Source organism: Salvelinus sp. IW2-2015, linkage group LG22 (assembly GCF_002910315.2).
Source record: "Salvelinus sp. IW2-2015 linkage group LG22, ASM291031v2, whole genome shotgun sequence".
NCBI classification, from domain to species: domain Eukaryota; kingdom Metazoa; phylum Chordata; class Actinopteri; order Salmoniformes; family Salmonidae; genus Salvelinus; species Salvelinus sp. IW2-2015.
The window spans coordinates 34,248,567-34,255,476 of NC_036862.1; the positions used below are offsets into that span (position 1 = coordinate 34,248,567).

The window sequence follows — 6,910 nt, forward strand, 5'->3', positions numbered from 1 at the left end:
TTGTTAATAAAATCAGTTACTAGGTTAAGAAGAGAGCAGAGAAGGCCTATATATATTGAGCTTTCGTTCAACACACCACACACACACACACACACGCATACACACACACACCACCACACACACCACACTCACACACGCACGTACGCACCACGCACACACGCCTTACGCACACACGCACGCACGCACACACGCATACACACACACGCATAACACCACGCATACACACACACACGCATACACACACACACACACACACACCACACACACACACACACACACAACACACACACACACACACACACACACACACACACACACACACACACACACACACACTCACACTCACACTCACACTAGGGAGGGACATTAAGAGGGAGGGAGAGAGTGAAAAGGAGGGAGGCAGTGAGAGGGATGGAGACAAGGAGAGGGAGTGAGACAAGGAGAGGGAGRSAGGGAGACAGGGAGAGGGAGCGAGTCAGTGAGAGAGACAGTAAGATGGAGGGATACAGTTAGAGGGATGGAAACAAGGAGAGGGAGGGAAACAAGGAAAGGGCGCCGGAGAAGACGGCAGACGTTTTACGTGCCCYCAGCCAATTGTGTTTTTTTGTTCATTTATTGGCGTTGTTTGTAACTTATTTTTTTACTTATTTTRTACATAATGTTGCCGCTACCATCTCTCATGACYGAAAATAACTTCTAGACATCTGGACTGTGATTACTCACTACGGACTAGCAGAATCCTTTTTACCCTTTCACGACTCTGACGAGCCMGACGCTAAGGATACACTGCTTCCTCGGAAACAGGCCACGATCCCCGTGATCTGAGTGAAGAGGAGGCAGAGAAAGAGGGGCCGAAGGTCGGGCTGCCTTCTGAGAAGTCATAGGCGATCGAATAAACCCCCACTTCCCTCCATGCTGCTAGCAAACGCGCAATCTTTGGACAATAAAATCGACGAGTTACGAGAAAGATTAAACTACCAACGGGACATTAAAAACTGTAACATCTTATGCTTCACAGAGTCGTGGCTGAACRACGACAACATCAACATACAGCTGGCTGGTTATATGATGTACCGGCAGGACAGAACAGCGGCATCTGTTAAGACAAGGRGCGGTAGTCTATGTATTTTTGTAAACAACAGCTGGTGCACGATATGTAATGAAGTTTTGAGCTATTGTTCGCCTGCGGTAGAGTATCTCATGATAAGCTGTAGACCACACTACCTACCAAGAGAGTTTTCATCTGTATTCTTTGTAGCTGTTTACATACCACCACAGTCAGGGGCTGGMACTAAGATAGCATTGCATGAGCTGTATTCCGCCATAAGCAAACAAGAAAACGCTCACCMAGAGGCGGCGCTCCTAGTAGCCGGGGACTTTAATGCAGGGAAACTTAAATCAGTTTTACCAAATTTCTATCAGCATGTTAAATGTGCAACCAGAGGAAAAGTAACTCTGGACCACCTATACTCCACACAGAGAGATGCATACAAAGCTCTCCCTCGCCCTCCATTTGCAAACATCGACCTAATCTAATTCTATCCCCTGAATTTTTCTGCTTACAAGCAATATATATGTGCACGAAGCAGTGAAGCAGCAGTGATCTCCATCCCACTAAAATACAAGTGAGGGATCAGATGGTGTCTCGCCCGGGAGTGGCAGCAGTGAGGTCCTAGGGCACTTGCATTGCGACTAACGACTAGCTGCGCACCAAGACTCTTGGTGTTCCGTGCCAGGCCCATGTGGCGCTGACCGGGTAGGCGACGCACAATATGGCCAATGCACGTCGATCTCGTGATTATAGGGAAGAGGTGATGGGCCGGTAGGATATCGCTTGTCTCATTGCGCACACACGACTCTCGTGGCCGGCCCGGGCCAGTGCGCGCTAGCCAAGGGAGCCAGGTCGCATCACGGTGCTTTCCTCAGAACACACATAGGTGCGGCTGGCTTCCGGGTTGGAGGCGCGCTGTGTCTAAGAAGCAGGGCGGCTTGGTTGGGTGTGTTTTTGGAGGAGACGCACTGGCTTTCGACCTTCGTCTCTCTCCCGAGCCCGTAACGGGATTGTAGCGATGAGACAAGATAGTAACATTACTAACAATTGGATACAACGAAATTGGGGAGAAAAGCGGGGGTAAAAAATAAAAAAGTGGTCAGATGAAGCAGATGCCTAAGCTATAAGGACTGTTTTGCTAGCCACAGACTGGAATGTGTTCCGGGATTCCTCGATGATGGCATTGCGGGAGTACACCTCATCAGTCCATGGCTTTCACAATAAGGTGCATCAAGGACGTCGTCCCACAGTGACCCACGTACTTACCCATACCACAACCAGAACCGCCATGAATTACAGGCAGCATCGCGCACTGAGCTAAAGGCTAGAGCTGCCGCTTTCAACAGGAGCGGGTACTCTAATTGGAGTTATATAAGAAATCCCAAACTATGACCCTTACGACGAAACCATTCCAAACAGCCAAAGCCATCATACAGGACTGAAGATCGAACTAATGCTCTGTATCACTGGCTCAATGCTTACCTGGCACTGCACTGCTGGGTCGTATGTCGGCCATACAGGATTGCAAACCATTACAGACTACAAAAGTGAAGCACCAGACAGACGTGCCCAGTGACAACGAAGCCAACCCAGACGAAGTTTAAAAAACTACTACTATGCTCGCTTAGAGCAAATAACACTGAAACCATGCATGAGAGCGCCACTGTTTTCGGACAGACTGTGTGATACTGCTCTTCCGCAGGCCGATGTGAGTAAGACCTTTAAACTGGTCAACATTCCAAAAGGCCACAGGGCCTAGATAGACTTACCAGGAGGTAGTACGCGAGCATAGCGACATGACCACATCTCTAGGCAAGCTAGTCTTACACTGACATTTTCAACCATCATCCCTGTCCGAGTTAATTGTAATACTAACATGTTTTTAAGCAGACCCACCATAGTCCACTGAGTGCCCAGGAACACTAATGTACCACCTGCCTAAACGATTACCAGGGCACGAACCCGTAGCACTCCATGTCTGTAAGCCCATTGAAGTGCCGTTTCACTAAGGCATGGTCATGGCTCCACATCCAAACCAGCCATTATCCGAACCCTAAGACTACTCAAATTGCATTACCGCCCCAACAGTATCCACAGATGATGCAAATCTCTGTTTGCAGCTCCACCTGTCCTTTCCCACCTGGACAACAAGGAAACACCTATGTGAGAATGCTAATTCATTGACTACAGCTCAGCGTTCAAACCACCATAGTGACTCACCAAAGCCATACAAATAAACCAAGTGCGTGCTCAGTCGCCCTCCTGTACTACCCACCCTGTTCACTCATTGACTTGCACGGCCAGGCACGACTCCAACACTGGTTCGAACCATCATTAATGTGTTGATGACACAACAGTGGGTAGGCCCTGATCCACTCGACAAACACGAACAGCCTATAGGAGGAGTTCAAAGCTGGCTGTGTGGTGCCCAGGACAACAACCACTCCCTCAACTTGTGATCAAAAAAGACACACAAAAGATGATTGTAGGAGGAACCAGTGAGAAAAGAGGACCGAGGCATGGGGACCACCGTCCAAGTCTCTCATCGAACGGGGGCAGCAGTGAAGGCAGGTTGAGAGCTTTCAATAGTTTCCTTGGTGTCCACATCAACAACAAAACTAACATGGTCCCCAAATACACACCAAAAGACATGTCGTGACGAGGGCACACAAAACCTATTCCACCCTCGGCCGAGAACTGAAAAGATTTGGCATGGGTCCTCAGATCCTGCGAGAAAGGTTCTACCAGGCTGCACCAACGAAGCATCCTGACTGGTTGCATCATCTGCTGGTATGGCGCAACTGTCGGCCTCCGACGCGCAAGGCACTAAAGCGGGTAGTGCGTATGCGCCCGGTACATCTGGGGCAAGCTTCCTGCCATCCAGGAACCTCTATACCCAGGCGGTGTCAGAGGAAGGCCCTCCAGCCACCCTAGTCATAGACTGTCTCCTCTGCTAACCGGGACGGCAAGCGGTACGGGAAGCCGCCAAGTCTAGGTGTCGAAGAGGCTTCTAAACAGCTTCTACCCCCAAGCCATAAGACTCCTGGAAAGCATTTAGTCAAATGGCTACCCAGACTATTTGCAATTATCCCCCGAACCCCCTCTTTACACCACTGGCTACCCCATCTCTGTTGTCATCTATGCCATAGTACACTTTACTAACTCTACCCTACATGTCAATACTACCTCAAACTAACCGTGCCAATTGGACCTGCACATTGGACTCTGCTCTCTCTCACCAGATATCCCCCACTGTTATATTAGTCTTGCCTAATTGGTTAGTTTTACGTGCTGCTCTTGAAATAACTTTTATGCTCTTATTCTTTCTGTATTCTAGTCGTCAGAGGTGTCTTTTTTTGTGAGAAGAGAGACAAGGAAGTGGGAGGAGGAAGGCGAAAAGAATGGTGGAGGGGAAGCGGAGGCCACAGGCATGAATTGGCAGAGGGAGACAAGAAGAGCCCAGGAGGCGAAGACGGAAAGGGAGAGGAGGGAGGAGGTTCAGGCATGCATTCGTGTACGAGTGGGGGAGTAACTAAAGGAAGAGGGGGAGGGCAGACGGGAAAGGGCGGGAGGGAGGGGAGGGTTCGGCATCATTGAGGTAGGGATGACCTAAGGGAGCCATGCGAATGCGAGTCTGAGGGAGGCAGCTGCAGTTTAGAGAGGGAGAGACAAGACGGAGGGAGGGAGCAAGGAAAGGGGAGGGAGGGGAGGCAAAGGCAATGCATTGAGAGGATAGCTTCTGAAAGGGAGACAGAGAGGGAGGCGAAAGAGACGGAAAGGGAGGGAGGAGGCAGGAAGGCAGGCCATTGAGAGGGAGACAGAGGGTATATGAGTGAAGAAGGGAGATGAAAAGGGAGGAGTGTGAGGACAGGGCATGCATTGAGAGGAGAGACAAGAAGAGGGGAGGGAGATGGAAGGGAGGGAGGGAAGGAAGGCATGCATTGAGAGAGGGAACAAGAAGAAGGGATGGGCAGACGGAAAAGAGGGAGGGAGGGAGGAAGGCATGCATTGAGAGAGGAGACAAGAAGAGGGAGGGAGAAACGAGCATAAGGTGACATGGAAGATGGAGAGAGGAGACAAGAGGGAGGGAGATGCAAGGGAGACGGCTGAGAGAGGGAGAAGTCAAGAGGAAAGGGAGGAGGCAGGCATGTCATTGAGGGAGACGGAGAGGAGCAAAGGAGAGGGAAGGGAGATGTGTATAAGGGAGGGAGGGAGGCAGGCATGCATTGAGAGGGAGACAAGGAGAGGGAGGGAGACGGGAAGGGAGGGAGGGAGGTGGGTTAGGGTCAGAAGAGAGGGTGTTGTTAGGGTCAGAAGAGAGGGTGTGGTTAGGGTCAGGGATTCTTTAATCTAAAGATAAATATAAATATAGCTGGCTCCAAATAGCTGTCACCACTGACAAGTAGAATGTGTGTGATGAATATTTTCAGTCTCTCTCTCCATCCCTTTCTATCTTTTTCTTCTCAATCACCCACTCACTTTCTCTTCATCATCTCTCTCCACTCGCCTCTGTATCTCTTTAGCATGTGCGTGCGTGCGTGCGTGCGTGCGTGCGTGCGTGCGTTTGTCCAAGTGGATGTTCCTGGTTCTCAGATGTTCTGCTGCCGTTTCTCTGAGGCTGTGTTTCATCCTGTCAGGGCTCTAAATTGGGATCTGCTGCCTCTCGGCTACACACATCTTATCAGTCTGATGCTCCGACACACACACACACCACGGTTTGTGCTAAAAAGAGCTATTCTTTTGAAGCACGCCTCCCATTCGCCATTGATGTGCAGCATAGGCGTGTCACACAGCACTTTGTAAGGTGAGCAGAGTGCAGTATCTATTTTGAAAACTGATACTTAATGTTTTTAAACCTGAACGTTTTACTTCATATTATTAGGCATGTCTTACCTTGCTTCAAAATAGCCTAGGCAAAATCATACCATTGAAAAGTGGAGGTCATTATTTTATAAAGACTTCCTCATATGCAATTGAAACCAGCATTTATCTCTTGTTCTATTGGTTTTCAAATCAACTTTCCTTGTTGTTCAGAAGCCAAAGGCACAATCCTAGTCATATTAGCATCCCATCCTAGAAGTTGCATCTTTAGATTTCCCCTCTTTCTACGTCTCAGAGATTTGAATCTCTGTCACATGTGGAACTGCTCACATCAGGTGGGCTGTTGAGAATGGTGTTGTCCAGTGTTGTGTTCGAGACCACCTAAAGCGAGACCGATTCAAGACCAAGACCGGAGAAAATTGAGTCCGAGTCAAGACCAAGACAAGGGGGGGGCAAGACCGAATCAAGACAAGATGGGGTGCGAGACCGAGTCAAGACCGAGACAAGTAGGGGGAGAGTCCAAGTCATGACCAAGACAAGAGCCCCCCTCTTGTCTTGGTCATGACTTGGACTCTCCCCCTACTTGAGACCGAGTCAAGACCGATACTCTGGTCTAGGTCTTGACTCGGTCTTGCCCCCCTCTGGTCTTGGTCTTGACTCGGTCTCGCCCCCCATCTGGTCTCGGTCTTGACTCGGTCTTTCCCCCCCTCTGGTCTCGGTCTTGACTCGTCTGCCCCCTCTTGTCTCAGTCTTGACTCAGTCTCGCCCCCTTCTGTCTCACCTTGTCTTCGGCCTCTGTGCTTGACTTGGACTCTCCCCCCTACTTGTCTCGGTCTTGACTGCGTCTCGCCCCCCCCTCTCTGGTCTCGGTTTCGCCCATCTCTGGTCTCGGTCTTGATCGGTCTCGCCCCCCCCCAACCCCCCCGCCCCCCCATCTGGTTGGTCTGCTCGTCTTGCCCCTCTGGTTCTCGGTCTGTGAACCTCTCCCCGGGTCTCGTCCGCCCCCCATCTGGTCCTCGGTCTTGACTCGGTTCAAGC

At 50.3% G+C, this 6,910-nt stretch overlaps 1 protein-coding gene across 1 annotated transcript in view; it reads right to left on the minus strand.

Moving 5' to 3' along the window:
• LOC111949361 (protocadherin Fat 3-like) overlaps window positions 1–6,910 on the minus strand; it is a 326,201-nt gene that overhangs the window by 237,481 nt on the left and 81,810 nt on the right.